The following is a 17,881-nucleotide window of genomic DNA, read 5'->3' as shown; positions in this document are numbered from 1 at the left end:
GGCAGCTGAGAGCCGCGCCGGCCTGAGCTCTCCTGCGCGCCGGCCGGGAGGGTCTTTGCACCAAAAAGGCCGAGTAAACACCACCCTCCCCTTTCTCCAAGTGCGAGGTGGCTGGCACTTTTCGGGTGTACAGCAGACGGTTCGCAGGGGAGGAAGTCGAGTTTTTTGTTCTTTTTCCTTCGGTACTTGGGAAATTGATGGAAGTGGCTGGCTCTTTTTCTGACTCGTTTCTGACTTTTCTTCTACCCCCCAACCTCCCGCCTCGACTACCCCGCCCCCCATAACCTTAGCCACATCCCTTGGGCTTTGGCGTGGTGTGTACTTTTCTTTCCAAAGCACAAAAGCAAGGGCTCTATTTTGAAGAGATTGGCAGTCCATCAGCGGAGGGGAGGGGGGAAGTTCTACCCCAAGGCTTCATAGTTTCCACACTTGCTTCTTTTCAACTAATCCGACTTAGGACTCCGCTGATCCTCTTCTGGTTTTTTTTTTTTTTTTTAAGTGACTGTGAAAGTGGCGCTAAGTAAAAATGATAACCCGTGCAGCACTAATTTAAAAATCTCTATCCTGCAGGAGCTGGGGAAAATTAGCAAAGGCACATAGAAACTTACAACTAAAAGGAGCACTTGATCCAGTGCTGTATTTATTCAAAAGAATGATTAAAAACAAACGCACAAAAATCTTTAAAGGGGCACCCTTGACCAAAACTTTTTTTTTTTTTCACTTAGTCCAAAGTTATGTCACCCTTGCTTCTACCTAAGAGGATACTTTATCTGTAAATAAAATTTCCCTTTCAGTTTCAGGGTTTAAGAAGTCAGCCCACCCCACATTATTTTTGGAACCTTTATAGAGAACCATTTACTTAAACTGTGTGTTAGGGTGGAGATACCTAAATTGGGCCACAGCCTAATTGGCTACTTAAATTTAAGGAGTATGAATCTTAGTACTTTAGAATTGCTATAATTATTTTCCATGGTTAAATATTTCCAAAAAAAAAAAAGAAAAGAGAAATCAATGTGTTTTATGTCAAGAGCTTAAAGAATCTTACTGAATTTAAATAGTTGAGTGGTACCTTGAGAAAATTAACTTTACCTTAGTTGACTCATTTTTCAAGCTGTAGAGGCTAAAAAGTACTGTGTGTGTGTGTGCTTAGTCACTCAACCATGTCCCACTCTTTGTGACCTCATGGACCGTAGCCCACTCCCCAGGCTCCTGTGTCCGTGGAATTCTCCAGGCAGGAATACTGGAGTGAGCAACCAACCATTCCCTTCTTGAGGGGATCTTCCGGACCCAGGGATCGAACCCAGGTTTTCTGTGTTGCAGGTGGATTCTTTACTGTCTGAGTCACCTGTTGTAGGATGCATTTTCTAGGGACCTTGGAAACTCGTCGCTCAATTCAGTCCATTGCTGTTGAAATAGGTGGATGTTGAAGTGGATGCAGAAGAAACATGTTCTAAGGAAGAATTGTTTCCAGAGTGTGTAGGGTGTCAGTTGAAAAGGATGGGGTGTGACTTACCTATTGATGCGTTCCCTGCCAACAGCACAGATGGCAGTACTGTAGGGCGCCGGGAGACTATCAGTGCATCAGATATGGTTGCTGAGGCCACGATACCCTGACGGAAAAGCTCAAACAGCTGGCTGCCCTGAAATAGGAGCTGTGCCATCAGTCACTCCATCTACTGGATCTAGAAATTATGGCAAAAATGAAATGAATCATTTCTTCACTGGCTTGCAAAATTAAGTCTGTGCACTAGATTTGTGAAGTTGCCTTAGAACAGAGCATAGGCAGCTTCAATAGTGAGAAACTTAGTTATTATGTTTACTATTTATGTAAGACCCCCTTTCAGCTAAATGAGGCATTGATTTGTGTTTCACATCTGTCTGCCCAGCTGCATTCCTCAGCTGCTTAAAACAGGAAGAGAAGACATTGCCTCCAGTGGGTGTGGCTCAGTGTTAGGGAGAGTATAATTGACCAGGAGCTTGGCACCTGTACTGTGGATTTTCTCCCTCTCTCCCTCTCTCTCAGATATCTTAGGAAATCTGGTGGCACATTAGGAAGGCTCTCCACCTGTACCCAAGACCCTCCCAAGGCTCACTCAGTTGTAAGTCATAGGGAGAGTGCCATTTTCTGATTCATGAACAAAGTATACAGCTTATTTACCTCATATCTTCCTCCTGAAACCTCACTTTGGGACACTTTTCTCCATCTTTGGAGAACCAAGAACAGTACCAGGCAATAGCAAATTTGTTTCTTTTTTTCTTAGGTGACTTGAATAGGGAAAAAGAAGAAAAACACCAAAAAAATCTCTGCATGTCTCTAATTTTGTACACATTGGTTAAGAGGGCACAACAGTCTCCTTTGACTTTAATCAAAATACCCATCTAAGATTTCCTTTGTAGAATCTGGCTTTATCATCAGCCACAAAGGAAGTTCTGCTTTTGTGGCCATGACGAGTTTGGACTGTCTAATGAACCTGACCCACGTGTGTGCCTCTGCTGTGTACTTCAGAGCTAGAAGCTATGATTCGTAAGGCTTTTGTGACTTAGATATACTGACATATTTAAGTGCATCTGAATTGGCCATCACTCTGAATATGTTCAGGATACGGTCCCTTCTCTTTGCTTGCGTATTACTTGTGAATAAATTGCAGACATTATATAAAAATACATAGGAATACACTTATGAACCTTGAAATCTGATGAAGCTGACTACAAGTTAGGTAAGTTATTTTGAGTGAAGCCATGGCATGTTTGACATTTAGAAAGCCTGGAATCCATTCTAAACATATTTTCTGGGAAGGTAACCTAGTCCATTCCCACTGATTAGTTTATCAGATTTCTTGTAGCCTCCCAGCCAAAGAAATACAACACACACAAAAAAACAAAAACAGAAAGGAATGGAATGAAGCCCAGAAAAGGGTTTTTTTTTTTTTTTGGCTGCACCATGCATCATGTAGGATCTTAGTTCCCTGGCCAGGGATTGAACCAGCATCCCATGCAGTGGAAGTGTGGAGTCTTAACCACTGGATCACCAGGAAAGTCCCCAGAAAAGTTTTGATGGAGGTAGAGGGTTAGGGCAAGAGTGGATGCAGGACATTGTCTACAGGCTTCTGTGGGTGGGCCTGCCTAGTAGGAAATACTTGGCTGCCCAGTGGGGCCGTGGATGGAGGGGATGGAGAAGTGGAGGAAGCAGGCTGTTGCAGAAGCTGAAAGCCACTTCCTCCTCGGTTTTGCTGGGGATTTCAGCTTTGTCAGTGGATGCAAACTCAAATGTCTGCAGAGGCCAGGATACGGTTTTTGATGGGGTGAGACTGGCCTCTGGAGAGTGAATATAGAACGTATGCCCATTGGAAGAGATATCATTACTTGATCCTAGGCTGTGGTTACAATTGACCACATCACCAAATTGTCTGCTTTTTCAAGAGAAGCTGAAAATCCAGACTTTTATGCCTGACCTGCCAGTTTTTAAAAGTGTGCTGATGGTCTCTGAGAGGCCAAACAGGTCAGCTGTTTGTATCCACTCTGTTGTAAATCTCAAAGCGGTGTTCTTACAAACCGCCATGCTTCCTTTCATTCACTTACCAGTGGGAATGTCTAAACTTCAGCCACATTCCCAATAAAGGCATTAGATTTTTTCTGAAACATCCGCACCTTCCCACTCCATTTCCCTTAAGAAAAGGAGTTTCCTGGTATTTTCAGCCCGTGGACTCTCTAAGCTATCAGGCAGGGGCAATCTGCCTTCAGCTGCTACCATTTGGAGCTAGCTAAAAACACCTGTGTAGAGCTATGAGTGGTGAGGCTGTAAGTTGTCTTAACACTTCAAATCCCTTCTCCAATGGAAAGGCACTACCATCTCCATATTGTGTGATGGACCTCCCTTATCACTTCTTTGCCTGTTGCATCTCATGAATTCAAGGTCTGTTTCAGGGATTCTCCTTGAGTGTGTGTGTGCATGCTCAGTCCTGTTTGACTCTGCGACCTTATGGATTGTAGCCCACCAGGCTCCTCTGTCCATGGGATTCTCCACTGGAGTGGGTTGCCAGTTCCTCCTTCACAGAATCTTCCTGACCCAGGGATGGAATCCACATCTCCTGATTTAGCAGGTGGACTGTTTACCACTGAGCCACCTGGGAAGCCCGGGTTTCTCCTTGAGGCTAGATAATGAGCATTTTCGTAAATATAACTTGGAATACAGCCTTTTGCCCTTGACTTAATTTCACAAGCTCATGTGAGATGAAATTAAAGAGTACCTCGAATTTCCTGATGAGGACAGGACCAATTCTCATTACTTGGTAAGAACTTGAGAAAGCTCTTTTCATCAGCTTCAAAAAGCAGAAATATTTTGAAACCTCTATACAAATGCAGAGCTTCATTGTGAACTTTATTAGGGATCATATAGAAATTATGTACAGTTGTAATTTTCCAAGTTCGACTCATCTTTTTTTTAACAAAGATGCAGCAACTTGTGTTTTCATGAGTATGTGATTAAAATGAGTTTCTCCATGGTCAGATTTTAATATTTTACTTTTTTTTAACATGCTGGGACTTAATATTTACAGAACAAATAGAGGGGTAAAGGTTAAATGCCAAAGGTATTAAAAATAAACAGCTTGGCCTTGTAAGCACATTCTGTAATAATCGTAAGCAAATTTTGTGTTTTTAATTTCAACTTCAGAATTTGTTTTGGCAGAGAGGAAAGGTTTTGGGCATCTTAGTGAAGTATTTTTGTACGTATCTTTATGACAACCTTACTTCAGAGAAGTAGAACTATGAGCGGGTTCTACTTATACAGATTGTGCCTAAAAATAGGGACATGGGCTTAGACACTATGCATCTGGGTAAAGTCAATCTTCCTTTCTGAGTTGCCACCGTGGGAACATTGCTTAAGGCATTTCCAAATGGTCATTTAAGAAAAATTTTTTACTTTCTTTAAGACCTAAAATATTAGTGTCCAGCCTGATCACCCATCTTGGTCCCTCTTAGCTGTTGCCAGAAATTACATTCTGCCTCAAAGGGCAAATAAACTGATCCTGGAGATGTGCAGTATCAGGTAACATAGGCTCTGGGGCCCTGAAAGGAGGTGGTTCTTCCTCCTTAGTACTGTAAGAACAGTAAGAACTGTTCCGAAGGAGGCCACACTGTCTTGGGTATTTTGAGTTCTGATGTGTTTGTTAAAAATTCATCCCTGTGACTTTATAATCATACAATGCATTGTCGAAAGTAAATTTTCTACTATTTCTACAATTTTACATTGTAGAAAGCCCAGAAGAGAGTGGTAAGAGTCTATCCTAAACCCTTTTGCTTGGCTTCACAGAAAGATCTAGAGGGGTTCAGTTCAGCTCAGTCGTGTCCGACTCTTCGCAACCCCATGAATCGCAGCATGCCAGGCCTCCCTGTCCATCACCAACTCCCAGAGTTCACTCAGACTCATGTCCATCGAGTCAGTGATGCCATCCAGCCATCTCATCCTCTGTCATTCCCTTCTCCTCCTGTCCCCAATCCCTCCCAGCATCAGAATCTTTTCCAATGAGTCAACTCTTCGCATAAGGTGGCCAGAATACTGGAGTTTCAGCTTTAGCATCATTCCTTCCAAAGAAATCCCAGGGCTGATCTCCTTCAGAATGGACTGGTTGGATCTCCTTGCAGTCCAAGGGACTCTCAAGAGTCTTCTCCAACACCACAGTTCAAAAGCATCAATTCTTCGGCGCTCAGCCTTCTTCACAGTCCAACTCTCACATCCATACATGACCACAGGAAAAACCATAGCCTTGACTAGACGGATCTTTGTTGGCAAAGTAATGTCTCTGCTTTTGAATATGCTATCTAGGTTGGTCATAACTTTCCTTCCAAGGAGTAAGCGTCTTTTAATTTCATGGCTGCAGTCACCATCTGCAGTGATTTTGGAGCCCAGAAAAATAAAGTCTGACACTGTTTCCACTGTTTCCCCATCTATTTCCCATGAAGTGAGGGGACCGGATGCCATGATCTTCGTTTTCTGAATGTTGAGCTTGAAGCCAACTTTTTCACTCTCTACTTTCACTTTCATCAAGAGGCTTTTGAGTTCCTCTTCACTTTCTGCCATAAGGGTGGTGTCATCTGCATATCCAAGGTGATTGATATTTCTCCTGGCAATCTTGATTCCAGCTTGTGCTTCTTCCAGCCCAGCGTTTCTCATGATGTACTCTGCATAGAAGTTAAATAAGCAGGGTGACAATATACAGCCTTGACGAACTTTTTCCTATTTGGAACCAGTCTGTTGTTCCATGTCCAGTTCTGACTGTTGCTTCCTGACCTGCATACAAATTTCTCAAGAGGCAGATCAGGTGGTCTGGTATTCCCATCTCTTTCAGAATTTTCCACAGTTTATTGTGATCCACACAGTCAAAGTCTTTGGCATAGTCAATAAAGCAGAAATAGATGTTTTTCTGGAACTCTCTTGCTTTTTTGATGATCCAGCGGATGTTGGCAATTTGATCTCTGGTTCCTCTGCCTTTTCTGAAACCAACTTGAACATCAGGAAGTTCACGGTTCACATACTGCTGAAGCCTGGCTTGGAGAATTTTGAGCATTACTTTACTAGCATGTGAGATGAGTGCAATTGTGCGGTAGTTTGAGCATTCTTTGGCATTGCGTTTCTTTGGGATTGGAATGAAAACTGACTTTTTCCAGTCCTGTGGCCACTGCTGAGTTTTCCAAATTTGCTGGCATATTGAGCGCCGCACTTTCACAGCATCATCTTTCAGGATTTGAAATAGCTGAACTGGAATTCCATCACCTCCACTAGCTTTGTTCATAGTGATGCTTTCTAAGGCCCACTTGACTTCACATTCCAGGATGTCTGGCTCTAGGTGAGTGATCACACCATGGTGATTATCTGGGTCGTGAAGATCTTTTTTGTACAGTTCTTCTGTGTATTCTTGCCACCTCTTCTTAATATCTTCTGCTTCTGTTAGGTCCATACCATTTCTGTCCTTGATCGAGCCCATCTTTGCATGAAATGTTCCCTTGGTATCTCTGATTTTCTTGAAGAGATCTCTAGTCTTTCCCATTCTGTTGTTTTCCTCTATTTCTTTGCATTGATCTCTGAGGAAGGCTTTCTTATCTCTTCTTGCTATTCTTTGGAACCCTGCATTCAGATGCTTATATCTTTCCTTTTCTCCTTTGCTTTTTGCTTCTCTTCTTTTCACAGCTATTTGTCAGGCCTCCCCAGACAGCCATTTTGCTTTTTTGCATTTCTTTTCCATGGGGATGGTCTTGATCCCTGTCTCCTGTACAGTGTCATGAACCTCATTCCATAGTTCATCAGGCACTCTATCAGATCTAGGCCCTTAAATCTATTTCTCATTTTCACTGTATAATCATAAAATCTCAGAAGTTTTGGCTAATCTGGTGCCAGAATCCAGGTTTTCAGATCCCTGCCTAATAATTTCTCCACCAAACCACTGTGGTGGATTAGAGTCTAGGCATGACTAGGTAATTTTCTTTCTGGAGCTCTTCAAAAAAGCCGGCTTGGAGATAGAAGATTGTTCTTTATTTTTGATTCATTACTGTATCAACTTTAAGAGATTATTAAAAAATTAATTTAGAGGAATTCTCCGTAATGTCAGTACCCTAAAGATAATGATTTTCATGTCTTTGGGTTTCTTTCCAAACTATCCAAAGGCACATCATTTTTATGTAGTTCTAATTGTGGGGCAAATACACAATTTGTGTTCTGTATTTTCCCATTTATTTTATACTATAAATTCTTTTCCTTGGTAAGCATATTGGTCGTATTTTGGTGGTGGCTTGAGAATCCCACATCGCCTGATTATCCAACTTGAGTCCTGACTCCAGAGACCTGCCTTCCAGATGCACTGCTGATTGTTCCTCCCTGCCCTCATTAGAACTGCCCTGGTCAGTGCTGGGCAGCTCAGCCTCCTGAGTGCTGTAAACCTAACCTGCTTTATGGTTCTCTTTGGTTTTAAAGTCTGAAGCCAGGATGGGCTGGTGCTCTTGACCCAAGGTGGGTACCATTTGTGTTCCCTTGAGATTGTGATGCTGGCACTTAAATGTGCGACAGCAGTGGGTGCTCAGGCCTCTGACTCCTGCTTGGCAGCTATGAGTTCCTCTGTCAGAGGACCCAAGTGGTTGGAGACAAGGAGCTTTGAACCCCAAAGTAGAGAAGACTAGTATTTGCATAGGAGGTTAGCATACATGCTTGATAGGTAGGAATCCTTATCAAGTACATTGGTAACCCTAGGAAATCAAAGATGAGTTAAGCTCTGACTCTGCTTCTGAGATACTCATAGACCAGTGGATAACAAAGGGTGCTCTTTTTATTTTCTTTTTTAAAAATATTATTTATTTGGCTGTGCTGGGTCTTATTTGGGGCATGCGGGATCTAGTTCCCTGACCAAGGATTGAACCCTGGCCCACTGCATTGGGACCTCGAGGTCTTAGCCACTGGACCACCAGAGAAGTCACACAAAAGACTTTCCTGTAGGTGATTTCATCTCATTCTTACACCAATGATGGTTTTTTTTGCCATTTGACAGTAAGAAAACCAAACTGTGGTGAGGGAAAGGGAATTGTTTAGGACCATTCCGCTTACATGTAATGAACCAGGTCTACTAACTTTATGGTTTTTCAAAAGCAATTGAATATATTGTCTCTGAATTTGAAATTCTGGGTCCAGATATCTGTATAACACTTCATTATTTTACATACTCCCGTGGAAAAACAAGGTTGATTTAAAATCCATTTTAAAATCTGAGCTGCTTAATGTCCTTGTTTGTGGATGTTTGCATGTCACCATGTTTGAGGACTAGATGATACCACACTGGGATCAAGCATAACAGTAAAAGAAAGTCATGTTGGAAAGCTGTCTGATCAGAATTAAAAAGTAGAAAATAAGGGAAATAAGCAACTATATTCCTAACTGAAAAAAAATTGTTTTTAAAGGAAAATAATGGAAACAAGATAAACACAAGACATTTAGCCCTGGAATCCTTACGTACATGACAAACAAAAAAATAGGATAGCATATTATTCGTTTTAGTAATTTAATTGGTGTGACCGATAGTTGATGGTGACAGTGATTTAGCACAATATTACTTGGCAATAGAATGATTTAGACAGTATTGTCTGAATCTAAAATTTTCAACAACAAAAAAATTAGGGTTGTTTTTAGTGTCTCAATTAGATATGGACCTTTGCTACATGAAATTTTGCATTTGAATGAAGAAGTATCTATTAAACTACTTTGAGTATGATAAAGATAGCACCTCCAAGACTTGGGAGTGCTCTGATGTAGAAATAAGTCTGCCAAATTATGGCAGTTCTCCTTTCTCCCATCAGATTGTCAGAGATTCTTAACATATGGGGTGTCCTGAGGCCCTCTGAATCTATGTTGGAAACTATTGACGTGTTTCCTGACAGTGTTTATACTAACAAGAGCAACAACAATAAAAACCCAACCAAACAAAAAGGAGCAATCTAAATGTCCATTAGTAGAGAAATGCACACATGTTGTGACTTATTTATAATAAGGAATCAATATGGATAGATATCACAAAGGTTGTAAGTAGTGAAGAAGCAAATTGTAGAAAGATAACCTGTAAAGTCATTTAAGAAAAATTTCAGAACACAAAACAAGGCTGTCTATATTTGGGGATATATATTCATATATGTATATATTTATGTGTATATTCTTTTAAAAATATAAATTGGACTAGAAAGATATCAAATTCAAGCTGCAGAAGAGGGGAAGGAGGAAAGAGAACTGAGGTGAGTAGACTAACATTATTAGAAATGTTTTATTTGCTTTATTAAAATATAAAGCAAATGTAGAAAATAGTATTAATTCGGGACTGTATGTGCATAAATACTTTTTTTATTCCTCATAGTGTTAAACATCTTTTTACAATTAAGAAAACCTACATAAATAGAATTCATTTAATTTTAGGAGGTTCATACACCTCCAAAGCCCATACAGTATCATTCCCAGAGTCTTAGCAAACTTTGTCTTGAGGTGAGTATTAGGGGGTAGGCAATTTGGGGTCTATGTCAGGTTGTTTTAATGACAGCTGACATACAGTCAAATCAGTAGTAAGTCCCACTGAGTTACGTAAAGTTCATTAGGAATTTTGTCCCAGGATGTTCAGCTTTTCTTAAGCATCTCTTTTTCACCTTTTCAACTTAGTGTGTCTGCTAAGTTTTAATATAATTAACCACCTGAAACTGGGTAGTAGTAAAGGTTTATTATTTTTCATGATTTTGTGCATCAACTGGGGAATTCTGGGCTAGATCAGCTCATCAGCTCCCTGTGGTCAGTTGGTGGCTTGACAGGGGATGGAGCAGCTGGGAGGGCCTCACTCAAATGTCAGGTAATTAGCCCGGATTCAGCTGGGGCCATGGAGATGTCTTGGCTACCTGTCTCTTTCACAATGGGCTAGTCCTGGCTTGTTGACATAGCAGTGGTCATAAGGTTTCCCAGAAACAGCAAGAGAGAAAGTGAGTCACAGTGCACAAGCATTTTTTAACCTGTGCCTGCATCATGGTTGATACTATCTCATTGGCCAAAGCAAGTCACATGGCTACCCTCAGGGTTAGTGTGGCTGAGGACTGCCCTGGGGCTCAGATACTGTTCCTGCCTTCCACTTTTTCTTTTAACTTGTCTCAGGTGAATACACTGAGGCAGGAATAGATTCAGTGCAAATCCAGTTTTCCCTGCTGATCTGCTGAACTCTTGTGTATGACAGAAGCCCCCATTGCTCCTGATACATCCACTGCTATTTTCCCAGAGTTGTGGTTGTTGTTTAGTCATTAAGTTGTGTCTGACTCTTTGCGACCCTGTGGGCTGTAGCCCACCAGGCTCCTCTGGCCATGGGATTTCCTAGGCAGGAATACTGGAGTGGGTTGCCATTTCCTTCTCCAGAGGATCTTCCTGACCCAGGGATCAAACCCTCATCTCCTGCATTGGCAGACAGAGTCTTTACTGCTGAGCCACCAGGGAAGCCCTGTTTTCCCAAAGTACAAGGAATCCAAACTTGTATTATGGAGCCTCAGTATGATTCTTTTACAGTTTATTTTTGGCAGTGCTGAGTCTTCATTGCTGTGTGGGCTTTCTCCAGCTGTGGCGAGCAGGGGCCACTCTAGTTTTGGTGCGTGGTTTCTCATTGCGGTGGCTTCTCTTATATTGTGGAACACAGGCTATGCTAGGCATGTGGGCGTCAGTAATTGCAGCACGTGGGCTCCGTAGTTGCAGCTCCCAGGCTCTAGCGTGTGAGCTCAGTAGTGGTGTCTTACAGGCTTTAATTGCCCATGAGGCATGTGGGATCTTCCCAGACCAGGAATAGAACCTGTGTCCCCTGCCTTGGCAGGTGGATTCTTAGCCACTGTACCATTGGGGAAGCCCGTCAATATGATTTTTAAATTGATATTTCTTTTTTGAAAAAAAAAAAAAAGCAAAAGCAGAAACTAACAACAAGATGAAAAATTAAAAAAAAAATTTTTCTGTTAAAGGGAGCTTTGTGAAAAATAAACATTTCACGATTAAGGCCAGACTTGGAGAGCAGTGCATCATGCCAAACCAGACTGGACTGGATGGCCTGTTGGAAATAGGAAATAATAGTGGACCGATACTGTTTGGAACAGGTGGGGACAATGCTGTTCACTGCCTAATTCTGCCTTTTTGGCCAGCCCTTCGTTGTCCATGTGGGGAAAGACATTCTTCACACACAAAAATACTTTTTTTGTCTTGGATGAAAGTCATGTCTTCTGGATTATATAATGGTTCCCAGAATAACCCATATTGGTGTCACTTCCTTATTCTGTGTGCCACAGACTGTGCTATCTGGATGCCTCAACAACCTGTGAATTGAGTAGGATTAACTTAACTTTGTGCTGCACAGATTTCAGCAACAAAAAAATCCATTAACCTGTGACACTTTCACTTTGATTTTTCTCTTTTTCAATGGAAAAATTTTAACTACACAAATGAGGAGAAAATTCATTGCCTAACTTACTTTCTCTACTTTGTTAATGTGATGTATCACGTTGATTGCTTTGCAGATGTTGAACCATCCTTGCATCCCTAGAATAAATCCCACTTGATCATGGTGTATGAACTTTTTATATATTATTATTATTTCTTTTTTTTCTTCATCTTTTTTTTTTTTTCTCACAGCTTGCAAGATTTTAGTTTCCCAGGGATTGAACCCAGGTCCTAACAGTGAAAGTGCCAAGTCCTAACCACTGGACTGCCAGGGAATTCTCTTTTCCTATATTACTGAATTCAGTTTTTTAGTATTTTGTTGAGGATATATTAGCATAATGCTGGCCTTATCAAATGAGTTTGGAAGTGTTCCTTCCTCTTCTATTTTTGAGAAGAATTTGAGAAGGATTGGTATTCATTCTTCCTTAAATATTTGGTAAAATTCACCAGTAAAGCCATCTGGTTTTGGAAATTCTTTTGTTAGGTTTGGGATTACTGATTTAATCTCATTAGTAATTGATATGTTCAGATTTTCTATTTCTTCGTGATCCAGTCTTGGTAGGTTGTATGTTTATAGGTTTCTTCTAGGTGTCTTGATTTTTTTGACATAATTATTCCAATCTTCTTAACTATCTGTATCACACTGGCATTTAAATAAAGGAAAACTCAGCTCTCAGCTCTTGGTACTATCTTCTCTTCGGGTTGGAAGAAGGGGTGTATTTCATAACCAAAGTAAGTAGCTTTCTTTTCACTCTTTTGGGCTTTGTTTTACAGAATAATGTAGACATCTCCAGTCACTGGGTGGACTCCTTAAAATTTGGCCTCATTGTGTCCACAAGAATATCTGGCGCTGATATCTCAGCATTCATAGTTTTGGTGTGCAGGGCATGGGTGGCCTCCCACTCTACAATCCTAGCTCTACTCAGAAACTACCTAAATTTAGATAGGATTTTCAGGGTCAATTCATGCTTAATTTCTTCTGATCTGTACCTGTATCATGGTGCTGGCTATGCAAATAATTATTTCTTTCAATAATTAGATACCTTTAAACATAGAATATCAAGATGAGAGTTGTCCCAGAAAGAGTTGAAGGAGAAGGGAGGAGGGGTCTAGGAAACTATACACTGAAGTTTGTGTCTGTATTGATGTGTGCACTTCTTTTCCTGGGAAGAAGAATTCTTAAGTCCCTAAAGTGGTCCATGGCCCACCCAAATGACTCTCTAAGGTCCAGAGAGTTTAAGTAGCCTGACCAAGTTCACTTGGCAAGTTAATAGAAGAGGTGGCCTTAGAGTACAAGTTTCTTGTCTAGGATCTTGCTCCTAAACCTGATTTTACTGGAAATGTTTGAAAAGTTAATGTAATAATGCTTTACAGAGAAGGAAAGTTGAAAGTACTGAGTTAAAATAACTTTGTAAGATTCCCAGAGATACTTTCCCAATTTACTAAGATTAAACCAACATAAGTTACCATGAAACAATTGTCAGTATTATTTGTTGGCAACTAATTTGATTTTTCAGAATAGTTGTAAAGCATAAAAATAGTTACAGCGTTAGTCTTTTATTAAATTTTTATATTCTCTTGTGATCATGAAGAGAAATATGTCCAGTACAGACCTCAAATATAAATCAAGGGCATAATGGTTTGACATTTGAGTGTAATGATTTGAGTGTAAACACTCAAATGCTTATTGTTTCCCTGATGAGGATTCATTATTATTATAAAATTAATATTAACTAATTGAGGACACATAAGAAGGAAATTGCTGGACTCTAGTAACTGGACTCTGGAGCAGAGTTTTGTGCTCTGTTTCTGTTCTATAAGACTAGCACTTGGGGTGTAAGGAAAAAATTGGAGTTGTGGTAGCCTCTTCCTTCTTGCTTTCTCTTCTCTGCCCCCAAGCCCTAACCACATTCTCCATCTATCTTGCATCCTGAGAGGAGGAGGGTTGCAAAGAGCAGAAAATGTAAGCAAGTGAAAACTGTATAAATGAGCACACATTATTGAGGCTGCCAAAAGAAGGGGAGCACCCTCCTCCCATCTTGGAACCCTCTTTCTCCTCCTCCTCCAAGGAGAAAGAGGGTTTAGCACTCAGCAGCCAGTGAGAAATGAGCATCATCTACAGAGACAATAAGGCACTCTCCTCTTGGGGCTATGACTATGAGTCATCTTCAGTTTTTGCAGTAGTTCTATTTATGACCATTGGCAAAGGTGTGTTTTATATAGGCTAAGATGTAATGAATTGCAAAATTCTACCACCTGCCAAGTCCTATGCATTCCACCTGTGCAATTCAGCTTTAACCTGCCCTTTTTGTCTTGTCTCTCACCGAGGTTTCCTGGCCAAATTCTGCTACTTGCTGTGCCCCTTGCAGGCTTGGATAATCTCACCTTTCTCTGGCTAATGTCTGGCAGCCATCAGTTCCTTCCCCTTCCCCAACCCAATGGTTTAAAATCTCCTTGGAAGTCAGCCCCACTTCCACCTTCTTGAGTCTCCTAGTTGGAAGGTATCTTCGAAACCCCAGAACTGTTGATCTGCAAAGATCTCCTGACTGTTTATGGACATTTAATCTTCCCTTCTGATCAGCCACTTTTCAGGTAGAGTTGTTTCTTCTTCATCTTTGTGTTCCACCTCCATTTTGGGACTTGTGATACTCAGTGCTTCCCTCGTAACTCAGTCAGTAAATAATCTGCCTGCAGTGCAGGAGACCCAGGTTTGATTCCTGGGTTGGGAAGATCCCGTGGAGAAGGAATGGCAACCCACTCCAGTATTCTTGCCTGGAGAATCCCATGGACAGAGGAGCCTGGCAGGCTACAGTCTATGGGGTTGCAAGAATCGAACACGACTGAGCGACTAAGCACACAACGCACACATACTTGGTGTATATAGTACTATTTTTAAGTGTAGTATTGGAGGAGAAATGCTTGCATTTCCTTCTGCTGTGAGTTATACATTTGTTCAAACTGCTCCCTAGGCTTTTATCTTGAGGGACAAAAGTAGAGTGCAGAACTGCCAACACAGTGAAGCACTCTTAAATTGCACACCAGTGAACTGCAGCTCTTAGCCATTCAGCTAATGTAATGAAACAGGGGAGGAAGGGATCCATGAAAGAGCCGTGCAATTCAAATGTCACTGGAGCTTTGATTTTAGTGTGAATGCTGAAGTTGTCTGATGTAGGTGTCACTCCTCACTTCATTCAGCATGTCCTTTGGAAGATGGAATAGTGAAGACAGAAAGGGGAAGAAGCAGAGAGATGCTTCAAAGGGGACCTGAAAGGAGAGCCACTCATTCACCAAAAGCTGGGGAGTCATTCTGCCCATCAGCATGGCTTTCTTCATTCGCCAGCCAGCTATAATGTTGAAACCAGGGCAGACAGCCTTCCCCTGCAGCTCTTTCAGTCTGTGAAAATAGTTCTAGAAAGCTACATCTATTGTGTAGGTTACCAGTGATTTTCCTAAGTGTAGATGTTTGAGAAATTGGCAGAGATAGGAGATGGGAGAAGGAATTGAAGGAGTTGAAACAGGATTTTGAAGCAGACAATAGGCTTTTTTTTTTTTTTTTTTTTTAAATTGCAGGTGGTTTTGGAGGACGGGGTGAATGAGGATATTTGAAATTCATAGGGCCTCCAAATTCAGACTGTCCTCATGAAATCTTTGTACTGGAACTCATCAACCAACAAAATGGACAGATAGGCACCTTTTGAGCTTTGTGGAGTATAAGTTTTCCATGTTCAATCAGCTCCAGGTGGATGGGTGAGGTATTCTAAGCCTTCCAGAGTATAGAAGGGACCTCCAAAATGAGGCAGGAGAGAAGGGAAGAAGTCCGGTAACTTACAGAGTCGGGGAACATATGTATTGTGATCACCAGTTAGAACACTTGGAGTGAGGAGATTTGGGTGGCTTGCAGACCAGGAACTCCATGGATGAGACAGGCAAGGTAAGTTGGGGCCTTTCTACCAATGGGAGATTTTTGAGTGATATTATTTCAATAAATACACCTATTATTCTGTCTCATTGGGCTGTAAACTCCCTGAGGGGCCACTGCATCACGCTTATTTTTTATATTTTCACTACCACTCTTGACATCTGGCATGAAGCAGCATCAGAGAATTTGTTGCATAGAACCAAACTTCCCACTAGGCCAAAATGGTACAGAGGTTGAATGGTTGTCTCGATGCAGGCGCTGTTGAATTGATGAGTGATTTAAAGTAGGTGATTAACTCATTGCAAACTGGAAGTGTTTCCAAGATAAAAATAGCCACCTCAAATAAAACCAGTAGGGCTTCCTTTTGTGTTTTCTTTTAATAGAACAGGATAGTGGGAGCTGGGTGGGCTTCTGCAGCTCACCCTCACTCCTTTTATTCCAGCCTTCCTTCAGCTGGGATCAGAAGAGGCGGGGTGATTGCCTAAGGCCACACAGCCAGTCCCAACTTGTCCCCTTAAGGGCTGGTGCAACTCTGCAGCCAGAAATGGGGACAAAATTCACCAGTCCCCTTTCTAAGGAAAAGTTCCCATCTCCAAACAGAAACTTGTAATATCAGGTGTGACTGGTGACCTCTGTTTAGGGCTTTTCTTCACTGTTGCAGGAGAGTGGTTAGGCCGGGTTTGGTGATATAAAGGATCACTGCCAGATTAACATACGGTAAGAAGGTTTTTCTTGTTCAGCTATGTAAAATTTCTTGAGAAAGGTTTTATCTATCCTGGTTGAAAGAGGAGTATTTAATGCCTTTGTTTTTCGGTAGTCAAACTAACCACTCACCTTGCCCAAGTGGGATCAGGCTTTGCTCTTCTCCGAAGGCCAGATTGTCTCCTAGGAGATATGCTAATAGCTTAATTGTTTTGTTTATTTTGCTCCTTACAAATTCCAGTAGCTTCATTTGCATTGAGGGTTAGAACTTTCCAGTGCCCTGGCATTTCCTTGGGGTTTAAATGGCTCTAAATGTTTGCTCTTAATGTTTTTTTGAAAGGTTGGTCACCCTTAGTGATAGGTGTGGCTTTCTCTAAATACGAGTTTTTCTGGGTATAGGGTGGGGAAAATGAGAAAAAGGGAGAGAATTTTAAAAAAATTATACACTATATATGTACAACAAACTGTAGATTATTTTGGAGCCAAATATTTATGTAATTATGTCCACTTGGCTCACGTACTTTGGTTTTTGAGGTTAAAAGATGAATGCATGCCAGGGAATGCTGATATTTATCCTGGCATTTATAGAGCTGTGGTTTGCTTTTCAAAATGTAGAAATGTAGAGAAGCTTTGCCTCTTCACCTGAGACAAAGAATTCCAAGTGTAAAACTGTTCTGGTTCATGTAGTAAATACATCTTTCTAAGTTTGTCACACAGCTGTATAATGTATTTCAGGAGTCATTGTCAATGCAGGGTGGAATCTGACTTTTGGGAAAAGGAAATTTGATTGCTGAAGAAGCTTAAATACACTCAGTTCAGTTCAGTTGCTCAGTCGTGTCCGACTCTTCACAACCCCATGAATCGCAGCACCCCAGGCCTCCCTGTCCATCACCAACTCCCGGAGTTCACTCAGACTCACGTCCATTGAGTCAGTGATGCCATCCAGCCATCTCATCCTCTGTTGTTCCCTTCTCCTCCTGCCCCCAATCCCTCCCAGCATCAGAGTCTTTTCCAATGAGTCAACTCTTCGCGTGAGGTGGCCAAAGTACTGCAGTTTCAGCCTCCAAAGAAATCCCAAGGCTGATCTCCTTCAGAATGGACTGGTTGGATCTCCTTGCAGTCCAAGGGACTCTCAAGAGTCTTCTCCAACACCACAGTTCAAAAGCATCAATTCTTCGGCGCTCAGCCCTCTTCACAGTCCAACTCTCACATCCATACATGACCACAGGAAAAACCATAGCCTTGACTAGACAGACCTTTGTTGGCAAAGTACTGTCTCTGCTTTT

At 41.5% G+C, this 17,881-nt stretch overlaps 1 protein-coding gene across 2 annotated transcripts in view; it reads left to right on the top strand.

The window, feature by feature from the left end:
• The window catches only part of MYO1E (myosin IE), a 221,232-nt gene that overhangs the window by 876 nt on the left and 202,475 nt on the right, over positions 1 to 17,881 (top strand). Inside the window, exon 1 of one of the 2 annotated variants that reach the window (XM_010836830.1) lies at positions 4,068 to 4,289. The exons of the other annotated variant lie outside the window; for it this stretch is intronic. The gene's annotated coding sequence lies outside the window, so the exon portion shown is untranslated. Of the gene's footprint in view, positions 1 to 4,067; positions 4,290 to 17,881 lie in introns of those variants that run through there. 2 annotated transcript variants of the gene reach the window in all.

This window comes from Bison bison, unplaced genomic scaffold, assembly GCF_000754665.1.
Source record: "Bison bison bison isolate TAMUID 2011002044 unplaced genomic scaffold, Bison_UMD1.0 scf7180017864066, whole genome shotgun sequence".
In the NCBI taxonomy this organism is placed as follows: domain Eukaryota; kingdom Metazoa; phylum Chordata; class Mammalia; order Artiodactyla; family Bovidae; genus Bison; species Bison bison.
The sequence above is the reverse complement of the archived record's forward strand: the minus strand, read 5'-3'. Positions and strand labels throughout refer to the sequence as shown.